This window comes from Haemorhous mexicanus, chromosome 3 (assembly GCF_027477595.1).
Source record: "Haemorhous mexicanus isolate bHaeMex1 chromosome 3, bHaeMex1.pri, whole genome shotgun sequence".
NCBI lineage: Eukaryota > Metazoa > Chordata > Aves > Passeriformes > Fringillidae > Haemorhous > Haemorhous mexicanus.
The window spans coordinates 110,460,759-110,483,981 of NC_082343.1; the positions used below are offsets into that span (position 1 = coordinate 110,460,759).

The 23,223-nt window shown below is 39.9% G+C and overlaps 1 protein-coding gene across 4 annotated transcripts in view; it reads left to right on the forward strand.

Annotated features, from left to right (window-relative positions):
* The window catches only part of KLHL29 (kelch like family member 29), a 388,396-nt gene that overhangs the window by 63,958 nt on the left and 301,215 nt on the right, over nt 1-23,223 (forward strand). For all 4 annotated transcript variants that reach the window (XM_059842958.1, XM_059842956.1, XM_059842959.1 and 1 more), the window contains exon 2: nt 2,202-2,308. The gene's annotated coding sequence lies outside the window, so the exon portion shown is untranslated. The remainder of the gene's footprint in view (nt 1-2,201; nt 2,309-23,223) is intronic.

Here is a 23,223-nt window from a genome sequence, read left to right on the forward strand (position 1 = left end):
AAAACAGTGCTTTTTTTCAGCAAACTAAAAGCAAAAGAAAGAAAATATTCCCTTTTTGTTTCAGCATTTTTAGGTAGTACATGGTATATTCCTTCATTATCTTATGAAAATCAGAAATACTAAATTACAAAGTCACAACAATGTATTCAGGTAGTGTTAAATAAATAAGTAGACCAGCTATTAGAAGAGCCTTAGCTCCAAAATGAGAGGAAATCTGTAAAGAAGACAGGCTCAGGAAGAGCATGGAGCTCTGTTTGATGGACTGAATGGTAATGATGAGGGATAATGTTATTTGCATTTCCACACTTTCACCAGCCTTTCATGTGCTTCCTCTTCCATCATCTTATGTTTTTAGGAAACTAACCTGCAGCTGGCAAGAGGTTAGACAGCACAGAGTTTTTTCTGCTTGGAGCTATTTGACCTTTTAAGTTCCTTCCACCCAAAGGTGACCTTGAACACCTTCAGGTCCATAGATGGTCTTGGCTCTGGTCTTCTCTCCTGGTGGGTGGTTCTTCATTTCCCCAATCCCTGCCTGCAACTTGGGCAGTGTGGGTTGGAACACCTGTGACTGAAGACTGGGGCCAAAAAGTCATTGAGTATCTTAATGTTCTCCATATCCCAAGTAACTGGGTTTCCCATTTTCTTCTGGAGAGGGCCAACATTTTCACCAGTCTTCCCTGTTGTCACAAAGTACCTATAGAAGCATTTGGAGTTTTCCTTGATGTCCTTGGCCAGAGTTGGTTCTATCAGCACTTCAGCTTTCCTAATCTGATTTGGGATGTCATTCCTCTGGCCCACGCTTTTAAACTTTTTTTTAGTGGTTTGATCTTTTTTTCCCTCGTTTCTCAGGCTGATGGTGTGTAGTGCCTCTCAGCCAGCTCTTATTACAGATCATTCATTGCAGCATGAGCCATTTGGTCAGCTAGTCAAGCCAAAGTTGCTGTATGCTTCATTTGCAGAAATATAGTAGGAATTTAGCAGTTTTATTAAACTCTTAATGGAGCTCATTGCCTGACTGATCTACAAAGTGACCTTGGATAAGTCATTCAGTTTTTCTGTGTGCTTGTACCCTTACCATCATCACCTTCACACACCTTTTTGGGCTGTAAATATTCAGCACTGAACCAGTTTTAGACTTTCACAAGGGAAATTATTTGGTCAGGCTATTTAAACATAGCAAAAGTCATGCATATATTCTGAAATAATATCCTAGCAGGGTAGGGAGATAACTTCCAAGGGTATGTTTTGTGTGCTAAAGTTTCGAGAGCTAGCAGGTTGGATTAGTAAAGTGTTACTCTACCACTTCAAAATTATTATAAATAAATAAATAAAGTTTATATAAAAGGAAAAAAGGCTTAAGCTGAGGCAATGGGACGGAAGCCCCGGTTGCATTGCGAGGGAAGTGCGCTGTAAACTTCACATTCAGATTGTATCAACTCAATTACATGTATGCAGCAATCTTGTCATTGTAAGAATCTTCTTGGTAGAAACTGAAACTCTAGGGCTAAAAACATGAAATCAATAGGCACAGTTATATCCACTTAAAAAAAAATTGTATTGATTTGCAGATAACAACAGCAGTTCATTCTTGCAGGATTACATGCCACTTCCTGTCATAAAGATTGCTTCAATATGTATTGCATCTGAGATGGAGACTGTAGGAATAAAACTGCTTTGCTTTAATGAATAGTCATTTTACTCTGTGCATTAAAATGAGATATATTCCTTTAAATTTATCTCCAGGGATTATTTTGATTTCATGGGCAAACTCTGTGTTACCAAAGACTCTAGAACACTATTAAACTTTTAAATAGTCTTAGATTGCCTTGTTTTTGCAAGTGCTTGTACTCATCCTCTCTTTGATAGCAACTAATTAAGCAAAATATCGTGCTCTTTCTGGTCTCCTCCACATCCTTGATTAGAGGGTTAACACCATGTTATCTTGGGTATTAGATGTTCTTTGCTAAGCCCTGAGTGCCTACCAGCATCTAACTCTCTGTGCTTTGGAACAAATTTCTGTCGCCTTCTGGGGTTTAAGTTCTCTATTCTGATTATGGTGGTCTCCCATTGAACAGCTGCTTTTTTTTTTTTTTTTTTTTTTTTTTTTAGTCTGATGCTGTGATTTATTTGAATCCTATTCTCATTACACACAGGTGATTTCATCTTTGTGTGTTAAAGTAACTCTTTTCAACTCTTTCTAGGTGATCTGGCTTCCCAGAAATCTTCTGCTAAATGCAAGGGTTTGCTGTCCTGTTTACTGACTGTTACACCTGAGGCTGATTTTGATACAGATTGTGGATATCACAGGGTAAGTGTGCAGATGTCTTTTTTTTTTTGGTGGCTTTTCTTTCATGGTCTCTTCCTTTCTTACACAAACACAATTTGGGCATTGCTCTCGCTTTCGGTGGCTGCAGCAAGTCCCTATTGCGGCACATGCAAAAAATTATTGTACTATGATAAATGCTAAGGCTATAAACCTGATCAGGAGTATTTTAATTTGGTGGTGTAGCTCCAAGAGAGAGCAAAGTTTTTTGTGTGTATAGGCCTAGAGTCATGGGGCCATATCTTATAAAACTGTAAAAAGCTGTAAGAGGCTTATTTGGGTGTAGTGAACTTTGAGTTTTAAGCTGATAAAAGTGCATGTAGTTTTATATTACAAATGAAAAATTCTTCATAATGTACATAGTTAAAATATCTGTGAAGTTTGCAAGATTTGAGTTCAAATATTTGGAAAAGGGAGATTAAAGGTTAGTTGGTTTCTTAGGGGCATGGGAAGGGAAAACTGATTCCCTCTCTTACCCAACTCTACTATGCACATTACCGTAGAAACTTAAATACTTGACTTCATTGTTGAATGACTCTTGTGGAATTTTTCGCCTCCTGCCTATGAGAGGAAAGTTCAATTTTGTGAACAGAGATTTGATTTTTCTTCTTTTTTTTGCTTCTTCCTCAGTCTTGATCCTTTCTGCTATTTTTCTTGCTTATTCCCTTTTCTAGCTTCTTTTTGCACTTCTCTGTTTTTTTATTATGGAGCTAATCCTGTGCCTTTATGCTGTTTCCTGTCCTCTTAGCCTCCTTTGACCAGCTTTCTGCTTTCTTCCATCCAGATATGTAATTTTTTGGGATAATTCAGGCTGGAAAACACCTGTGCAGTTGTCTAGTCCAGCCTCCTGCTCAGAGCAACGTCACTTTTAAAGCAGGTTGCTGGGGACCATATACAGTTGGGTTTTGCATTCTCTAAGGATGCAGACTCCAAAACCTTGTTAGACCCCTGTTACCATATTTCACCACCTCATGAAGGATATTTTCTTCATTTGTAACCTGAATTTTCACTGTTGCTGTTTCTTTGTTCTTGTCACATCGCTGCCCTTTTAAGAATAGGCTCACTCTGTTCTCTTTGTACCTTCCCTTTGGGCAATCAGAAAACACAGTGAGATCTGGGCGAGACCTCTGTTGTAGACACCACTATGCTCCACTGGACTTTCTCCAGTATGTCAAAGCCTTCTTGCTCTGGAGGGCTCACAAATCCTACAGGAAGGAGAAGGATTGCTTCCCTGGGCCTGTTGGCTGTGCTCTCACCAGCACAGCTCAGAATGGACACACATGGGTGTGTTCCAAGGGCGTGTTGCTGGCTCATATTGTACCTGCTGTCTGTCAAGACCACTAAGTCCCATATTATTTTTCATATTTTCAGTTTGTTTAATCTTTCTCATACACTGTCATGCATTCCTTACTTCCAGCATTTGCTCTTTCTTCACAAGATTCCTTATTGAACACCTCAGTATCCCCAGTGCACCTTCATCACAATGTTTCTGGCAACCTCTTCCCATAAATGTGCATGAGCTACACTTTGGAAATAGTGAAACACTCTTGGAAATTAGTTTATTTCCATGACCAGCTAACTTAAAGCTTTCCATGTAGCTTTGATAATTTAAAATTCTTTTTCAATGCCTGTCATTAGTATATTCACAATAGATCAGAAATTGTGTGTGTGCTTGGGTGTGTACAAGTGTGCATGAGAGAGTGTATTTAATCCTTTTTTCTGTATACAACCAGAAATAGTGTATATAATAATAATATGTATATGAAACTTGCAGGAAATCAAGTCTGAGTTATGAACAAGACTTACTTTATATTCCTTCTTTATGTTTGTCCCTGTGTGTGTGTATGTGATGCTACAAATTGCAGATGCCAACAACTGTAATTGTAGTGGTGGTTAAATCAGATGTTTTGCTCTTTTTCTTTTTTTGGTGGCCCTTATGATGAGTAATGCATCTGCTTTTTCTGTATTTTAGTAGAGCATGTATGTTGGGAGATATTCAACACTCAGGAATACAGTCTCAGCCTTAGCTTGACGTGATGATCAGATGATTCTTGGGGAAAGGAGAGGTAATCCTGTGCTCCTGGAAGCTTTGGTGTCTGATTCCCTAGGGGAAGGACCAAGGGACCACTACAGCAGTAGTCCAGTACTGAGTTCATCATTATTAGTTATGCCAGGATGGCTGGAGCTCCTGTGCAAATGCCTCTGTTTATATCTGCCAAGGAGAACAAAAGAATGCACTGGAGTGCAAGTGGAGCAAAGAGGGTTAAACATACTAAGTCATGGGGAAAAAAATTGAGCAGAAAATAAGAGAAGTGGAAAGGAAAAGAAAATGTGCAGAAAGGAGGATAAAGACTTGGAAGAAAGTGTGTTGGTTTTAATTCAGAGAAGTGTTGTTCAGCTCATGAAGAAGTAGTTACACTAGTGCAGCTCATACGGTGGTGAGTGACAGTTTAATTCACTTTCTGTGGTGGGGAATGTCTAGTAAATCTGGCTTGTGATAAGTTGCCACATTGCCTAGTCACATCAGTATGAAATGTTTGGGATAATCTTAGGCTGAATATCCAGTTACTGCAAAGTGATTCTGTTGGGCTGTGGGATGCCCATGGGCGTTTCTGCCACGGTCGCTGTGATCTGGTTATAATACATATATGCAACAAAAGAATTAAAAACTAGTAATTTGGAAATGAGAAACCAGCTGTGTCCAGGCTTCCTCTTGAAGGCTTCTGTTGCATGAGAGAAATAGTTTGAAAAGGCTGTGAGTTTCAGGATGGACTCCCACTGTCTCCTTCTGGTAGTGAGCTGCACGTAGGAGTTGCACACTTGTCTGTCTCACCCATTTTTGGATACTCCTAGCTCAGCTGTTCCCCTTAAAAAGCCTTTTAACTCAATTTTTCTGAAGGATATAAATAGTATTTCTGCATGTTGACTGTAGCCCTGTATATCCTGACAGTCACGTGTGGTTGCAGTTTTTGTATTCTGGTTGAAGAAGTACTTAACCCCAGTGTTTTCTGGTTCAAACTGAATTAATTTTCACCATATGCAGCATCTCTTACAATAGCGCGGGTGGTGGGGAGGAATTTGAAATGATCTTGAAAGCTGTTTTGGAGATGAAGTTATTTTAATAACTGTGGGTCTCCCTGCACAGCAGACTGATTGTTTTTTGGAGTATTTCTTAGGAGGAGAGGTCAGGAAGGTGAGTAAACTCTAAGCGAGACCTCAAATGACCATGTGTATTTAGGAGCTTGAGCACAGTGATTGTGTTTTGCTTTTCATTTTTCACAGTTTTCAAGTGGGTGAAAGCAAAGATTTGGATTTGTTCCATTTTATCCCTTTCAGAAGAAGGAGCAAGCCAAATAAAGTAAAAAAAAAAAGTTAGTCACATAAATCCAGGGTCATGCTTCTTGGGTGAATTAGTGATAAGCTTTGGGATGCAGCAGAGAAACCAAACAGCAACCTCACTTGTCTTGGGGATGGTGTTCAAAGAGCAATTCAGTTTGGGAACGACCTTGGAGGGATTATCTTGTCCAAGCTCCTGCTCAAATCAGGCAAACTGCAGAGGCAGAGAGGTTGTGCAGGGCTGTGTCCATGTCCAAGCAAGTCCTTTATTACCCCTGAGGATGAGGGCTCTGCAGCCTCCCCACACAGCCATTCTGCTGCTTAAGCACCTGCTCTCAGTTCTTCTTCCTTATCCCTTACCAGATTTTCCCTTGATGCAGCTTGCACCTGTGTCCTGTCTTACTGCACAGCCCAGGAAGATTCTGGCTCACCACATGCTCCACACCTTTAACCATCCATTAAATCATGACAAACTGGAGATGTATGATTGTAAAAAGCTCAAATCAGTGCTTCCCAAGCACTTATGAATCAGGCAGTATTTTCTGACTTTGCATCCATTTAACAGCATGTGTGTTGGGGTTTGGGGTGTTTTTTGGGGTTTTTTTGGTTGTTGTTTGGGTTTTTTTTGTTTGGTTGTTTTGTTGTTGGTTTTGGTTGGCTGTTTTTTGGGGGGTATTTGGCTTATAGGTTTTTGGGGTTTTTTTGGTGTTTTTTTTTTTTTTGTTGTGGGTTTTTTGGTTTTTTTTTGTGGTTTTGGTGGGTTTTTTGTTTTCTTTTTTTTTCAAGAGGACTCTGATTTTACTGTGCTGTTATTTCAGGGAGCAAGGATGGAGTGAGGCACAGACAAGACCCACTCTTAACATTTCTTTAGATGCCAAAACAAAAATACCTGTGTTCATTTCTGCCTATAGATAATACATGTCAAATAGACATGTATTTCGTCACAGAGCTTGGGGTTGGAGATGGTTGCCATTGCTGTTTATTCCACAGCTGTCTTAGTAATAGCTGTGCTTCAACTTCCATGCCTTTATAATAGAGATTATGCACTCTTATTCACAGGAATTGTAGGAATGCTACAAGTCCTACAGTATCTTAAATGGTTTTAGTTACTTGGGAGAAAACTGCTATAAAGAAGGTTAAAATATGTATTTTTATGGTATAAACTATATGTTTGTACTTGTACAGATTTATGTTAACTCCACACTCTTTGTAGGCTGCTTTTAAACCTAAGAAGTGTTATTCTGTAATGCATTGTGTTACTGTACAAATTGGATGCTTTTATCCAAATTAGGTGTTGGAAATCAAAGGTGACACACACAGGGGTTGTTAGGATAGCCTTTTTTCACACAGAAGATTTGGAAGTAGAAAGAAGGCTTAGAAACTTGATTCTTTTAAAAAGTAAGTTCTTTTTTAAAAGCAGTTAAGTATTCTTTCTGTCAGCTTCAATAATAATGAGCTTTTTGGTGCTGGGATGAGCGATAATTGCAAATGGCAAAAAGTCATCAGAATGTTGTTGCTCTGATTGCAGATTTTATTAATCGTAAAAGAAATGATTCACCTAGAAAGGCTCTTTTACAAGTACTCATTTATATGAAGATTTTCTGCCTAATTTATTTTGTTTTAAAAAAAAAATTAAAAACCCCCACGAAACTCCACAACCAGGAACCTGCATGAAGTAGTCCTGTCCTTCAAAACCCTGATTATTTTGTCCTTCCTATCTAGTTTGCTTAAAATGTCATCTGTGCTCCTTCTTATCAGTGGCACCAATCTTAATTTTGCCTCCTCTTCCTCAGTAATGTACGTGAAGCTTCTTGGAATTATTTTATAGTTGAGTACTGTGCATCTTCCCTGCATGAATTCCCTCCACTTTTAAAAAGGATGTTTATCTTTTATGAATGACTTCTTGGGTAGATGAGTTGTTTGGCCCTTTACATGTTTCTGATCTCATGATGTGTTGGGATTTGCAGATGTAAATTAAATTTTCATCTGTTTTCTCCTACTCCTTTTATGTTGTTTTCAACATGAGTCTTGAGTTAATAAAAAAATGGAGCACATCCTTCACTGTAAGAATACAATTAATCAGTGAGCCTGCCCTGTGAGCTTAAAGCAGGGTACATACTAAAGTATCTCTTTAATTGGGGTTTTGGATGGTAAACTCTTTGGGGTAATGGTGCAGCCTTTACATGTGCCTGCTAGAGAATTCATACAGAGAGCATTGCTACGGCATCAATATTCAGCAGCTGCCTGCCCCTTATTCCTTATGCTGAAATATTAATAGAGCAGTGATTCTTCACCTAATCGTGCCGAGATCAGGTGCCTGTAAGTAATCCTACTGACAATATCCCAGTATCCTGCACACAGCCCAGCCTTCTTGTGGGATCATACCTTCCTGGACCACGCTGAACACCAGTTGTTCTCAGTAAATCCACAACTGCTACTGCTAAAATTGTGATGGGCTCTGCTCCTGGCTGTGTGCCGCCAGGTCACCCTTTTAGCCTGCAGGAGGTCAGTAACTCCAAGGGGGCAATAAAGCTGCTACTCATCACAGCAAAAGGGAGTTCAGATGTGCAGATGGAGGAACACTTTACTATAATGCCCATGTGACAAAGCTGTCTTTGAACTTTGCCATATTGAGATCCTTCACCTGGCATTGTGATCACTTGGGCGTTTTCAGGACTGGGTTGCAGTAGTTTGTGGCAAATCCTCTAAGGAAGTGCAGAATTCCTGTGCCCTGCCGTGGGCTGTAATTTAGAAACAGAATTGCACAGGATTGATTTGGCAGACTTCTCAGTGTATTTTCTAAACTAATATTTAAAGTATGCCCCACTAATTCTGGTCTCAGAGTTGGCTGTTGAAAGTCTAGTGTATTTTAACACAAAATTATGCAGGCTGAAGTGAAGTTGGGTATGGTAGTGCAGCAGATTCTTCTGTTTCATGTGTATTTGAAAGCTGAGAAAGCTTCTGCTGAAGTCAGACAACACTGGCTTGTCAAATTGCTCACGAACTAAAAGATTGCTCTTGGATGGAATTAATTTGCAGTATCTCATTTACAGTCTTAGTTTTGTCATGAATTTCCCCTACTCGGCAGCCTGAAATGCCAAGTGAAAAAGTGTTTCAGTGGGAGATAATATAATATATTAAGAAAATGTTATTGATCACAGTATGCTTTTACTGGAAGATGACTTTTTCTGACCGGAACACCAGGGACTTTGCCTTGTTATTGTAGGAAAATGTATTGTAATATGCAAACAGGATTATTGTTAAGGTCACAGCAACTTTGTTTTTACATTCCACTTCTACTGGAAGCAAGCTTCTCCGCAGCTAATGCTGTCAGCTGGGCTAGAGTGAGAACAATTTCAGTTTTGAACTTCCAAACAAGAGATTGCAGCAAGTGTTCTTAGTTTTTGAAATAGGGAATAAATACTGTTTTTCACATCACCAAAGGTCAGGACTATAATTTGGTAGGGATTACTGTAAGCGTTTCATTATGATGATGAACTGCTTTGTGGAGGTTCTTTGTCATAATCAATTAATGTACATTTCTTCATCACACATGTGTTTTATATGTACCTTACAGACAGAAAATGTTGCACATTTGGGTTTAGAGTGGCTTCCATACACAAGGACTATGAAGCACTTAATTTTTCTATGTGATGTGGGAAGATTAGCTGGGTGGAAGAGTCCATAATGCTCACAGACATCTTATGTGGGTCTCTGGACATAATTGCCCTCCAAAGCATGAAGACATAAATTTGTGATGGGGTGCCCAGAATAGGCAACTTCAGAACAAGGACAGTTTTAAACATGCTTGATTTAAAGAGGGCCTCCACTGCATAAACAGTAACTCAGAGCTATTAAAATCTTGCTTGCAGTGAGGTTGCTTTCTGCTGAAGGGCTCAAAATTTCCCCTCAAAGGTAAGCATGTCATTAAGATCATAATTCTTAAAGTTATTTTGAGCTATTCCTAAGGAAACTCATCTAAATAACATTCTGCAAAACTTTACTCTTCACGAAATCTTACCTCTGTGTGATATAAGTTATAGTAGTTGCCATGTTAATTTAGACTGGAAACACAAACTCTCTTGGAAGAAATCAGGGATGGTTGTACTGCAAATCCAAGAATATTGTCTTTTCTGTGCTAGTTTTCCTTTTGCCCTGCTCCACTTGCAACATATCCCTCCAGTGGTTTTCTCTGTTTTTGTTGCAATAAATCTCCACTTCAGTGAATTTGAAGATACAAAGCTGTCTGCAGAAATTAATCTCTGATACAGTAGTGGGTTGCTAACCTGGTCAAGGTTTCCACATGGCAAAATGATTTCTTCACTTTAAGAAACCATCTCCTGCACAGGTAAAGCACTGTTACTAAAATGGTTGTTATAGTCTGAAATTTAATTGTATTTCTTGGCAGGTTTTTCTAATTCAGTTTGTACAATGAGAAGTTGTTGTAAATCAGAGGAACCGACCTTAGTTGTGCACAAGACCTCTTTCCCTGGTCCTCTTTGCAGGCTCCTCTTCTAACATGTGCAGGAGAGAGACCACCTGTGTTATTAAAGCAAGCAGAATGGAACAGTTTAGATTTTGGCTTTTAAAAGAGTAAAAACAAAACCACAAGTCCCTGGATTTTTTTTTTGCCCTTTTTAGCTGCAAGAGTTTGCTATGGTTTGTTTAGCACAAGAAACATGACTTGACATGCAAGTATAGTAAAGGTTAATTGTTGGACTTCCTGCAAGAATTAATCCACTGTTTGTACTTAGGATGTTTAAAAATATGCAAAATACTTTCTACTTTCCTTCATGGCTTAAAGAGAAGCAGAGTTACTACCATCACTTCACTTCCCAGTCCCCATGGGACCTTGGTTTAAGGCAGCTTGGCTCACAGGATCAGCTCAGCTTGTGTGGATGTCTGCCCTGTGGGACTCGTGCTCCTAAAGATGCTTTATATTGCCACATGTTTTCCTGCTACTTGGCAGGAAAACGATGCTCAGCCTTTGTAATTCTCTTCATCTTCCCAAGATGTGCCAGAGCTCACCCCACTCACAAAGCCTGTCTTGTGCAGACATGAGTCTCCAAAATGCAATGGCAGTTCAGGAGGGATGGGAATGTGTCCCCGTCAGCTGTGTTCAGTAAGGATAGGTAGAGTTTCAACACGTGTTGTTTAAAAACAACTCTGTCAACACAGCTGTTCAGCATTTCCTTGCAGCCTTTTGTGACTAGCTTTCCAGAATGCTGTTTAAAATACCACTAGAATCGGCTACATCTGGCAAACCCTTTGGATGAACTCAGGTATTAGTTTGATGTGCCTGAAAAGATGAATTATTTACACATAAATCCATTTAGTTTTCATGTTCCCTATCTTCATGAACTGAAAGACGAGTGGAGGGAGAGAGGAAAAAGAAGAACCTCATGGGAGAACAGTTTGTGCTATTGAAATCATAGTTAAGTTGTTTTATTTGATTTTTTTAATGGTTCTTGGTGGGCACAGTAAACACAGGGAAGGTATCGTTCACTTTTACTGCATCTTGTGCTGAGTGTGAGAATTCAGTAGTAAGCAGAAAAGACAACAGTCTATAAAATCCCTTTGTGTGTTTGTAGAAGAGTTTGATATAATGACATGAAAGGTATCTCTTAATCTGTGCATCTAATTGTAATGCAGTAAAGAACAGCTTATCTGCTTACAAGTATGTGAGCAAAAACATTTAGGCTGAGCATTTATGGGGACACAAAGAGGTGGTTCTTGAAGAGCAGAAAAGGCTTTCTAATTTGTTTTTCCTGCTTACGGGAGTTTCATTTTTTTAAAAAAAGTCTTTTGCACAGAAGAGATAAATTGAAAGATGCAGATAGATGGGAAGAGGTGGTGGGGTTGTAGTGGGAAGATCATGGGCAGATTTGAATCTTCCCTTGCTCAGTCATAAACCTGCTTCTGAGCTGCTTCATGTCCCCGTGGGACATGGCTCTCTGTACAGCCTGACTTTGAATAATAGAGTTGCCATTAGAGTCCAGCATAAAAAAGATGATTGGCTGTGTGCTTGATTTACGGAAAGGCAGGAGTGGTGAAGCATACGGTACACCAGGGGATATTTATGCTGCTAATGCTTAAAACACAGCCCAGTGTTTTGCGCACTGGAGATGCTTTCAAATGGCAAAAACAAAGGTGCGAATGGCAGTAAATCCAGTTGTTCTGATAGTTGAATGGCCCCAGATCAAGATCAGGCTGTGCAGTCTCTTCAACATGCAGAGCAAGTCTGTTAAAGCCCCTGTTTAGTTACTGCCTGTTACAGGATTATCGGCTTTGAATCAAAGAAAATAATTTCAAATATGTTAGGATTTAGGGTGTATTGTTTCATCTTCATCAGTTTCTAATGCAAGAATTATTTTTTCCAATTTATGTGCAAATAGGCTTCCAAAATCTGTTGCTGTGAACTGAGATTTTGTCAGATTTTTTTCCTTCATCAAATTACTCCTGTTCTGCTAATAACTGTCAAATTGCACCTCAACTCAGCATTTTCTTGATTTATCTTCCCTGCAGCAGCTAACAGTAGCTCTCTGAGGTGTATCACTTGGCTGCTGTGCAAACAGGCTGTTCTTAAGGTACTGAGCTGTGCATTTAAATTTTTTTTAAATGTTACAGCAATTATATTTGATTCTTAGAAGAAGAATTCATTGTTGACTCAAACTGGATAAATTTTTCAAAATGTGGAGGGTTTTTTCTCAGATGTTCATAAGCTGAGAGGACATTTGGCATTCATATTCTGCGAGGTCTGAAACAAAATATTAACTCTATGTTTTTATTCTGTTTTTTCCTAAAGAAAATATTAGTCACATCTTTCTGCTAAATAATACATTCTGCTCCATTTGCACAAATCCACCCCTTTCTGTGCTTCTCCAGGAAAATACTTTAGAGGGAGGGAGGTCCTAGAGAAGCTGGTTTGGAGTTGGTTAGTAGCTCTTAATGGAAAAGATGTTTGTGAGGGTTACTTCTGGCTGCTTCCTTTCGAAAGGTGTTTCTAATTAAAGAGCATTTGCTGAGCTTGGATTAATTTTGTGTGATACAGAAAATTCACCTGTATTCCTTGAAATACCATTTCTAAACAATTTTCTGCATTTAAAGCAATTTATTTCTCTCAACCCTCCATTTGGGGAAAACAGCTAGAGGAAAAAAAAAATAACCTAGTTGTCTACTAAGGCTAATATGCACATTGCATGGAGAGGCTTTCTCCACTCATGAAAGAACTCACAATTTTATAGAAGTTGCTTGATACTAAGAAAATGTAGATGCACACCTGTCTCTGTGTGCTGTGTGGACTTGAACCAACAAGATCGATATATCCAAATTATAGTAGCTTTGTCTAGTGTGAATGAGATGCTACTTACATTTTCAGGTAAAAGAAATCAACAACTATTAATTTGGCAGAATTATTTATTTCTTACTGATGATATTTTCAGTGTATCTAATCAGAGCACTCATGAATAGAAATGAAACAATTTAAATAGAGGCAGTGTACATTGTATGATCTTGTTTTCTCAAACTGTTCCATAATGCAGTGAATAAATTTATCTGTTCTACTGAAAAGACTTCTGCAGAAATCATGCACAATGCTTTCACCTCTATTATTAAATACAGCTGTTTTATAACTCTTGGAAGATGGTTATTTCTGCTGCTGCTACAGGCATCTGGAAAAAATGTTCATTTTCAGGCAACAGAAGGGAAAAGCAGACTTAGAGAGTCTGAAAATCCAGGAAGGTACACCAGGAGCACTTAACTGAAAGGTGTGTAGAAAATGATGAAGTGATCTTACTTCATATTGCTCCCCAACCCCTGGAGTAGCAAGGTTCAGATTTACAGAGGGTAAAGTAATGACTGGAGAGAGGCTGGTCTGAGTCAGCAGCTGAGCCCCTTGGAGGCACAGGGAGAAACGCATCCATGCGGAGGCAATGCTCACAGAATGTCCTGGTAGAACTTGAATTTTACTCTGAATCATTGGATAAATGTGGGACACTCTGGGAGAGAGGCAAGTTTTAGGTGGCCTCACCACCAGCTAGCTTTTGGCTGTCCATCAGGCCTCTTGGGAACCTGGTGGGCTTGGCAGAAGTCTGTGTTCTCCTCTGAGGTGTTGTACTCTGACTGTGCAGTTTGAGGTGGTGGTGGCTGAGGGTGCCAGCAATGTACTTTGCACTTGATGCTGATGGAGACCACTCTGTCATAAGGCAATCTGACTTAAGACTCTGTGGTCTGCACTGTTTAAAATGCCTTTTTAGGAAAACTTTTCATCCAAAATTCAAATTTCTTTATTAAAGGTTTGTGTTTACTTAGAGTTCTTTGCAAACTAATTATTTTCTCCTTTCTGTTTTTTTGTTTGGTTGGTTGGTTTTTTGGTTTTGACTTTTTTTTCCCTGGGAAGTTATCTTTTGCGCACCCCAGATAATTTTATATGGGGAGCTTTGCTTATCCTTGGTAACAACATAAACTGATTTTAGAGGTGAATCTGCACAAGCTGGAATCAAACTAGGAGGTCAACGTGTTGTCTTATCCTTCCTACCGAAAGGATGCAGATACAAAATGCTATCATCATTTCTGTTACTGTGCCTTTAAAAACTGTGACTCTGCTGTCAAGGCAAGATTTTGGTAAGCAAAATCTCTTAACTCCAACAGGTTTTATTTAGATTGCCATAGTTCATTCATATATACCAGAATAGAAGTACTTGCTTCTCCTCACTAAAGCTGCCCTAGGATCATTCAGTATAAGCCATGGCATGCATTTCACTTTTCCACAATTAATTCTCCTAATGCTTGGGAAAAGGTGGTGGGGAGTGCCGGTGGAACTGTCCTTTACTTTTATGCTGTTTATGATCTGTCCTTTACTTTTCTTCTTTTTTTTTTTTTTCACTTGAGGAATTTTAATCTCAAAATGAATTCCAGCACTTACATGCTTTTAAAACCTTACTGGCAACCATCACCTCTTAATCTTTTTACATTTCTTGTGATTAGCAGTGCTTTCTAATCCTAACACCAGACCCAACAGCAACTGTTAACTGCACTACTTGTTTTACAGCTAAATCTAATCCTTCTAGTAGTCTGAGGCCAACAATCACTCTGAAATTACTAACTGCAAGACGTTGTGGCAGTTCTTCCGTTGTTTTTTGGTTTTTGGTTTTTGGGTTTTTTGTGTGGTGGTGGTTTTTTTTTTTCTTCTTTTTACTTTCTCATTCCTTATCATGAATTGATAAATACAGCAATTGGTATATTTCCAGAAAAGACATGAAAATAGGTGCTTTTCCCCCCTTCAGTCTTATTGTTCTTTTCTTCTGGTCCTGGAGAAGCAATTTGCTTTCTACCTGAGTTTAGGATTAGTAGTGAGATGTGTAGGTGGAATGTGTTTTAGTGGCTTTCTTCCTTTCCCTTCCCCCACACCTATTAATATATCTGTTAGTAAGCTAATGCTGTTAGGCTATGCAGACTGCTCAGTGTGCAAGGAAAGCTAAGACAGCCATCAAATCCTCACACTGCCCTGAAACATCTCTCCCTTGTGCCAAAGGCTCTGTGTGTGTTTGTCTATGGGGCAGCAATAGATCTTATATCCAGTGAGTTCTCAAAGAAAGGGTAAAGAAATTGCTGATGTAGATTTACTGGTGTGAGGTTTTTTACCTTTTCCCCACCTGGAAACTTGTGTGGGTGTTAACAGTCTCTACAGGAACTGCTCAGAATTTACATTAGGAAAGGGGGAAGAGAATGTCAGAAAACTGAAAACTTTTCTTTGTTGCTGCTTGAATTTTTTTTTTCCCCATGGGAGGGGCCAGGGAGGTTTAGCCAGGAGTATGCAACCCCCAGATGACCCTAGTTACATAAATCCTGGAATAATTTTCAAGGTGGATGAAAAGAATAGCAAAGAGAGGCTGCAGAATAAAAACCAGCATTTTTCCATAATCACAATAGGTAATAGCTAATGGCATCTTCTGCTTCTGCTGGGGTCTTCCATGGTGTGTTTTTCTTAGTTGTGATTTTCTTTCTCCAACCAAAGGAAATTTGAGCTTTATTTGTTATTGGCAGTACTGAGAAAGCATTTTGGATTTTAAAGCAAGGTAGGAAGTTTTAATATATGTGTATATATAAACATGTCCATTTGTGTTTATGTATTTAAAGAGCAATGGTCCTTGCTCTGTGAAGATCTCCTGTCTCCTGGTCCTGGTGTCTGAAAGCTCATCTGTATTCTCTGTCAATTGACTAATAGAAGATGGTACTTGTCTCTCGTGTTCTTTGCCTTGCTCATATACCATGTCAGCTCTGGCAAAAAGTGCTACTTTTGTATTTAAAACAGGAGCAGAATTGCAAAGCAATATGTAGTTTAAAACAATCAAAATGTAACTGTGTCATTGCCCTTTTCACCTTATTAAATGTATAGTAACTTAAATCACTTTAATCCATTACTAGCAGGATTGTCTGGCTGCTGGAAGAGGATGCAGGGCTTTCATCTCTTCTCAGACAGAGCTGCTCCACATCTCTTGTGGGGAGAGTCCGTGCCTGCTCATCTGGGATGTCTTCTTTTTCTGTTGAACAGCCAGGAAATTTCAAGAAGCTGCATCTTCCTCATGTGCATGTGTGCCCACCCAACTGCTCTTCCTGCTCTGGCTGTTTTCTGAAGAGAGGTTCTGGCTGCCCCTTTGCTGGAAGGGTTCAAGGGCAGGCTGGATGGGGCCCTGAGCAACCTGGTCTAGTGGAAGGTGTCCCCCAAGGGAGAGGGGCTGGAACTAGGTGGTCTTTTGAGGTCCCTTCCAACCCAAACCATTCTATGCTGCTATTTCTGATTTCCCAGGGTTTTGGGGCTCTTCATGCTTCTTTGAACAGTTCCCTCTCCACTTTCTCTGTTTTTCTTTTTCCCCATATTCTTGAGTTCAGTCAAGGTCCCTGTTGAGTTTGTACAAGCTTGTAAAATATTTTAGCTGTGATTAATTTAGTCTTGACTTTCCAAAGGGATAAGTGCTTGTAATATATTATGAAATCAGGCTCCCGCCCTTTTTGATTATTTTTCTGCTTCACACCTTTGAGTTCCTTCTCCCAGATAATTTCAAAATTTTGTGAGATGGGGCAAAAATATATAAACATATATAAACTTTGCACAAGTCAAAATTAGGCTTTTTAGTCAAATGCCCTGGCAGGGGAGAAACTGGGATGCTGGTGGGGCTTTCCCTGGCAGCCTGGGAGGAGACACTGATCCCTACTGCTCTTGTGAGCTGAGAATACTGATGGCTGGGGAAGGAGGGGATGAAGTGAGAGCCAATCTGGGAGTTGGCAATATTCATATTGTGTCTTAAATTACAAGTGCAAGTGCAGGGCTCTTCGTGCAGAAAGGAGAGGTTGAGAGGGTAGCCCCAAATGTTAGGGTCCTTATGCCTTGAATGCCATCTTCAGTGGGAAAGTGGCTTAAAGAGGATCTAGTGTGAATTAGGAAACTGTGATGATTAAAGATTGGGGTGAGCAATACAAGAGAAGCATGGGGTAAATAAACAATATAGGAAAAATTAAGTCGGTACCCTGCATAAAACATGAAGTAGTCAGGGGTGATGTTTGCAGACTTGCTGTAGTGTTGCTGATGGCCAGAGAGACTCTTGAGCTTGAGTGCTGCTGTTGTTCTATTCTGTTTACCTGCTTTTATAATTTCCCAAAGAGAGACATTTCCTGAGCCCTGCCTGCATAACTCTTCACTCTCCAGTCAGTGCTCCTGTTTCCTGCACAACATTATACCTACTTACAAAAACCACTCTAGTTAAAAAGGCAAGCATATTTATCTGACAATTTTCTATTTTAGCAAAGGCAGAATATCTGTTCCTTTCAAGTCTTCTGACTGAAAGCCATGCCGAGCTGATTTATGTAAGAAGTTGGATCTTCCACCGTCTCTTTTTTTAATTCAGCTTTGAGCTCCAACTACAGAACACATGTGGTGGGAAGCAGACAATCCCATTACCCTGCTCCTCCTTCTCTATATCTGCTGAAAACCTTTTTTTTCTGGTAGATACTGTAAAAATCAATATTCCAGTTGCTGGGAAGGAAGGAGCGCTATGCAGGTTGATACAGAGGGATCTGCAGTCTGTTAGGTGTGAGATTGCTTCCTCCTTGCCCAGGTTACAATCCTAGTCTTGCTGCTTACACGTTTTGGGTTTATATGCATAAGACAGATGCTTTTATGTTTCTGCAGTAAGTTTCAAAGGAGCAGAATTGATCAAGGCTGCTATCATGAATAGTAAATGTTCAGTCCCATAAAAATTGCTTGTATAAGTAAACAGCGTTCCAGAAAGTGACAGTCCTAATGCCTTATGTTGAATTTCATTAATTCTTTTACCTCTTTAATTTCTTCAGTAGCTTTTGAGGCATGAAAACTGATAACCTTCAGGCTACTCTGTACCTTAGAAACCTCTCTACTTTAGAATAGCATAAACAGTGACCAGTGAAGCTGAAAGGAAAGAAGATAGTGATTAAAAACATAATACAAAAGTGTGGAAAAATCTTGAGTTCAGAAGACACTGAGATTCAAGAATAAGAAACTTTAGCACTCGCAGAGCACTGAGTTCCAGCAGGGCAGCAATAATGATAGGCACAGGAATACTTACTTGAAAAGTCACTTTTCTTACCAATCCCTCTCACTGATGCCAGCTCAGGTGTTGGGCTGGAGGACAGGGGTGGCTCTGGCTGTCAGCACTGAGGGTGGAGGGATGAATCAATATGCAAAGCATGTTTTTAACTGCTTGAAACCCAGGGACATGCTGTACCTGACCACAGCCTATTTCAAGGTCTGTCAGCTTTGAGGAGTCAGCGAGCTGGCGGTGTCTCTTTCTGAACATACCCATGAAAATAATTGTGAATGATTAATTTTAATTACTGTTGGCTGAGGGCAGATCCTTGGCCGTGTGGATGGGTTTTATCACTCTGTGTCAAAGAATTGTCTGAGCTAGAAAAATCTCAAACTTCTTGCTGTTTGAAAGGTGTGTTGGGGAAAGGGTGTATCTGCAGGAGGCTCTCCTCCCAGCTCTCTCAATTGCTTGGTGGTGTAGCAGCTTCAGCAGCTGCCCGTGGTGTGTGAGTTAGTGCAGAAAGCACTTGAAACTGGGAGTGGGGAATGGCTGGAGGTGAAGATGACTGATGGCTGCTCCTGTTGCCTTATGGTCTCTCTTCCACATGTTGTGTTCCTCTAACCTGAGATAAGCAGACAGGATGACTACACCAATCTGAAAGGACTGTATTTCTGTTACAGCTTTAAAGCACATTCCTTCTGCCTCATCATGCAGTGTGTTTTAGGCTCTGTCAGTGGTTAGAGTAGTTCTCCTCCAAATCATGTTGGAGTTGCTCAGTGTATCTCCTGTAAAGCCTAATCTGGGAGCAGTGATCTGTTTTCTCTGTTTCAGAGAAGTACCTGAGTTAGAGACATCAGCTGTTGCTTTGCTGAAATCTCTGGTTTTCTCATCGTTTGTGAGGTATCCCATAGGCTGTTGGAGAAGAACAGGTTGGAACCTCTTCTCAGTGTAGCAGCTAGTTCCTCTCAGGCATTGAACCAAAGTGTCTTCATTCTGGTTTAGGGAGGTTTATTTATTTATAAAGTTGGAATATGCATTTAGACACCCAAGAGCCAAGAGGAGGTCTATCAGGTAAGCTGCTGGCCTCAAACTCTGAAATCTACAGCTGAAATCATGGGCTCAGCTTCACTCCCAGTTCCCCACTAGGTTGCTTTTTGGCATTGATCAAATAATTTGACCTTTTTTCCTTATGTTTTTGCTTTTCTATTAAAAAACATACTTCTGCTGGGCAGAGGCTGAATTTGTTTGTTTAATCCTTTTCTTTTTATATACTTGTACAACATTAACAGGAAAAAATTTTGGTTTGGAGTGTGTAGCTGAGAATTGAAATTGCATGCAAAAATATCTTCCAGTCATTATAAAAAACCTGAAAGCGTACCTAATTTAGAAATGTCTGCTCATGGAAATAGTTATTCTCAGCCAGTGAAATTCAGTTTGGTACTACTAGACTTTGAGCTATGAGAGTGTGCAGATCAGCAGCAATCATTTATGTCCCTACAGAGTTTTAAGAAATATTCCTAATCCAAGAATGGTTTTTGGAAAGGTTTCCATAGAAGGCTTGCTGCTTCTGATTGGAGTGGAGCTCTGTAGACAGCTGAAGTTCAATCCCTGAGCTCTTTATATATTCCTTAAAATTTTATCATTTTATTATATTTAAATATTTGTACAGACCATATAAACTTGGTATGACCTTGCTCTTGTAGGTGGAGGCGAGCACTGCATTTTCCTGGGAAATTGCACGATAGTGTTGGGAGTGGAGCCCAAACCACCTGAACCTCCCACTGGGGCTTGGACCATGAATAATGCCACCTTCAGTGCCTGGCATGGAGGGTGTTTGTGACTAAGCTGTCATTGCAGCACACTGTGATGGTAGATTTTCCTGCTTGAGCTAATCCTGGTCATGTTCACAGCCTCTAATGGAGTGCCAAAAATTAGCACACTGGGCAACAGCTGAGTCTTGTTCCAGCCTGTGGGGTTGGTAGGAATATGTCAGCTTTAAAGGTTAGGAAGGTGGGCTTGTTTTGTCCTCTTCCTTTAGTTCTGTTTTCTGTTCGGAGCTAAATACAGTGATCGTGGCAGTCTGCCATTGTATTGTCTGTGCAGTTTCCTTTTGCCAGGATAATCATCATCTGGACCCTCTTTTAATTAAATTAGCTCAAACAATGAGCTGTATGAAAACTGCGCTGGGACTTCAGCTGCATTCTTCTGGGTAGACTCGCACGGCATTGTTTGGTTTGGAGACTGATGAGGGGACTTTGGCTGGGCTTGCAGAGGTGGGGAGGCATTTCTTCATACTTGAATTTTCTTGGGCTGAAGTCTTCAAATTGGCAATTTGAGCAAGAGTAGGCTTTTTAACAGGCAACCTCTGCTTTAAGTGTTTCTCAGAGGAAAGAGATCTTATAAAAAACTGCTTCCATTTGAAGATTTTTCCTGTATTTCAAGTTGTTAAATGAATAAATGAAGAAATTAAGTTTGTTTCTACCATAATTGTCCAGATCAAAACTGGTCAGTGGGAAATCTGCTGTCAGTTACTGACGACTTCTTATTAATCTCTGCTTTTTCTTAGCTCATGGATGTTTTTGTTGCTTGTTTTTTGTAGATCAGTGTACAATCTTTTCCTTTTCCCTCCACTACTAACTTCTAACTTCATACTTCTTATGGCACCCTTTACTTATTTCCTGCATTTTTGTCCTCCCTTCATTTTTCCTTTTTGAACAGTTAAAACAGATACCAAAATACTTGCTTATAGAATATACAGTGATATACAGTGAAATAGGGAACAAATGGAAAAAGAGGGAAAAAATCATGTATACTGTCTTTAAAGCATGCAATTCCTTTTTGCCTTTCCTTAGGCATTCCTGACGTAACATGACTTGTTGAATGACCTGTAATTATGCAAACATCTTCATTTTTTCTAGTCTTCTGTATGGACTAATAATTAAGTAAATGGTCTTTTCCATTCCAACATACATGGAAAAGGGGTCATGTGGTCTTGTGTGCTTGTTACAAGGAGAGTGTTTGTCCTTGTACAGCCTAAGCAGCATTTAAGGTGTCAGAACCCCTTCCAAATCATCAAGAAATTTTCAGACAAAATATCCCAGTTACCTGCCTGCCTGTTTGTCAGGAAATAATTGAGAAGATACAGAAGGATCTTTCTTTGTCAGTACATTATGCTGGAGCCCCAGCTGCTATTTTGTTTCTGCCTTGTGTACATTTTGATGTGTAAAAAACATGGAGGCAATGTGATTTATCCTAACTGAAGGATTTTGCAAAAGGGTGGATTCCATTTTCTCTATAGCTCTGTTTTGATAACAATGTCAGTTACACTTCAGCCAGATACAAAAAAACAGCAATGTAATTTCAGCACAGAAAACAGAAGTCAGAGGATGACTCTTAATCATCCTTACACATCCAAATCAAGGATAGAACTGTTTAAAAAAAAAGTACATCTGCAAAGTACAGTGGTTTCCATCCAAAAATACTACTGTAGGTACCTCCCAGGTGACAGCTTGTTCTCTGTCATCATGACAGTGCCTCTTGACATGATGGTCTCCAGGAGGTCATCCATTGAAAGGAGAGTGTACAAGGGAGATAGGGGACTCAGCTTAGCTGCAAACAGCACACCTTTATTTAATGCCACGTGCATGGCAGTGCCAGGGGTGTGCACTGGAGATGGTGTTGCATGGATATGGAGAGGACAGCTTGAGTCTGAAACATTAGGGGATGGTGGTCAGGACTTTTTGAGGCTGCAGTGGCATTGTTTTCCCCAAGGCTGTATGTGATTCCCACAGCAGGTGCCCAGTGCTGTGTCAAGGAGGGCAGTGCCACCCTGCTGCCCACACTGGACCTCGACCACTTAAATCAGCTGGTCCCTCCCTCTGGACCTGCCAGTCACCCTCCTGGGCTTCCTGAGCTGTCTCCACAGTGGCACATGGATTAACAAAGAGCCATGTGTGCCTTCAGGAAACCCTGAGTGACCCTCAGGAGATGATTATAATTTGCTCTTTTTTTCTTGAGGGCTGTTTTGATTAAGTACCCTGCCCTACCACACAGGGCAGCTAAGACATTGCTTATGTTTCCTGAATAATGGCTGAGGATTTGTGTCTTTGTGAGCATGCATCAGTGTCTGTTGCTGCTTTCTGCAGTGCCAGCACTAACTGTGGTGAGAAGAAGCTAGGAAAAAATGAAATAACACCCTAAAAGTCACAAAAGAAATAAAGAAACCATATTTCACTTTTAATAAGTCTCATGATTTTTTTTAACAGGCTGACTTCTGATTTTTTTTGTTGTCTTTCACTACTTTGAACTACTCATCGCTTTCCTCCTCCTGAAGGATTTTGCAAACTGCTAGGTTCATATTAATACACTAGCTTCATATTAATAGGAAAATTATGCAGCTTTTGTACAATTCCCCTCCATCTCTTTCTTCTTCTGTTTTCTTCTAATTAATGTGCAACAGAGTCCAGCTACATCAGGTAATTTGCCATTTGTCAGATCAGGTGAAGGTAGTTTGGTGCAAAAGGCACTTTAATGACATCTGGGTGAGCTTCTTTGCTAATTGGGTTTCAACATATGCATTATTGCCCACTTTAACTCAACAGAATCATTTAAATCTGATTCCTTCGCTGTTATTTTACACTTAGAATTTGTGACATTCAACCTTTTTTTCCCCAGGAATAAATATTATTTAATTATCAGAGATTGACAGAATCACTGAGGTTGGCAGGCCTCTCATATGCAGTCCAACCTGAGGCTGTCTTGTGTCTGCATGGCCTGATGCTTGGTTCATGGAGTGGCTGAGAAGATCCAGAATATGGTGGTCTTATTGGGAGAGTACTATTTAAGGTGAAAAAAGCATCATACCTTGCTTATTTAAAATGCCTAAATTCTAGTTTACACGTATATCCTCCTTCATCCTTCATAGAAATGGGTGTGTGCTCCCCTGACCTAGGACACCATTTAGTTACAGTCCTTTATGCCTGTAACTCTAGAATATCTTGATTT